The sequence below is a fragment of the Scyliorhinus torazame genome, chromosome 5 (genome assembly GCF_047496885.1).
Source record: "Scyliorhinus torazame isolate Kashiwa2021f chromosome 5, sScyTor2.1, whole genome shotgun sequence".
NCBI lineage: Eukaryota > Metazoa > Chordata > Chondrichthyes > Carcharhiniformes > Scyliorhinidae > Scyliorhinus > Scyliorhinus torazame.
Window position 1 is genome coordinate 159,831,642 of NC_092711.1, and position 1,084 is coordinate 159,832,725.

General features: G+C 46.3%; 1 non-coding gene across 1 annotated transcript; it reads right to left on the reverse strand.

Moving 5' to 3' along the window:
• Positions 1 to 721: 721 nt before the first annotated feature.
• trnae-cuc (transfer RNA glutamic acid (anticodon CUC)) lies at positions 722 to 793 on the reverse strand. The gene has a single exon. It is a non-coding gene; the product is annotated as a tRNA-Glu (tRNA).
• Between the last annotated feature and the right edge of the window lie 291 nt (positions 794 to 1,084).

Here is a 1,084-nt window from a genome sequence, read left to right on the forward strand (position 1 = left end):
GTTCCCGACCTGATGCACTTGTGACTTTTTCAGCTCTGATGTGAAACAACAAAGTCACTGAACTGATTCTGGCAGAGCTCTTTTCACACACCACCTCATCTGCAAATAGTCCAACTTCCAGCCTCCATGGTGGGTGCCGAAAGCTGTCCTTACAAAACTGCTGGTCTACCCAGTGCGGAGCATGGTCCGATCTGGCAATTGCCGAATATTCTGCCCCCACCATTCCGGCCAGCAGGTCCCTACTCACAACAAAGTAGTCAATTCGGGAGTACACCTTGTGGACGTGGGAGTAGTACGAGAACTCCCTCGCCGTCGGCCGGCTAAATCTCCACGTATCTGCTCCCCCCATTTCCTTTGAGCTTCTTTAGGTATATTCAGCTACTGTGACCTCCAATGGACTGAATACTTTCAGTTAGAAGTTTTCTTGTCATCACGCTGGAGATTTGCACCGAGATCGGGGAGATATTTCTGTCTGTGAGAGCAATAAATTCTGGCCCGATACCACCCAGATTTGAGCTTGCATCAGGATCTCTCTCACTTGCAGCCAATCACTGACCGTTTCTTCCTGCCTCTGTATTTGTTCCTGACCTGATGCACTTGTGACTTTTTCAGCTCTGATGTGAAACAACAAATGTCACTGAACTGATTCTGGCACAGCTCTTTTCTGTGAAACTGCGATTCAGCTTCATTGAACATTCTGCTGGACAACAATAATTCATCATTCCCTGACCGGGAATCGAACCCGGGCCGCGGCGGTGAGAGCACCAAATCCTAACCACTAAACCACCAGGGAAACAAACGAGAAAGGTTTTAACCCGGGTTGACAGTATATCACTCACCTTTTATTTTGGTTTCCGAGTTTTCATTAGAAGTATACAAAATTACATGTTTAAAATGAACACAAGTGACACCTTCAGCCAATAACAACATCGATTGTTGTTCGCTGTAACATGAAATCGACAGTGAGGTGAAATAGTCCCAAAAGCTGCTCATGTGTAACTTCCAATTTCCTAAACCCACCAACTTGATCACTGTGGCTGCTGTGAAACTTACAACGCAACATCCGGCGGACATTCATCAGTAA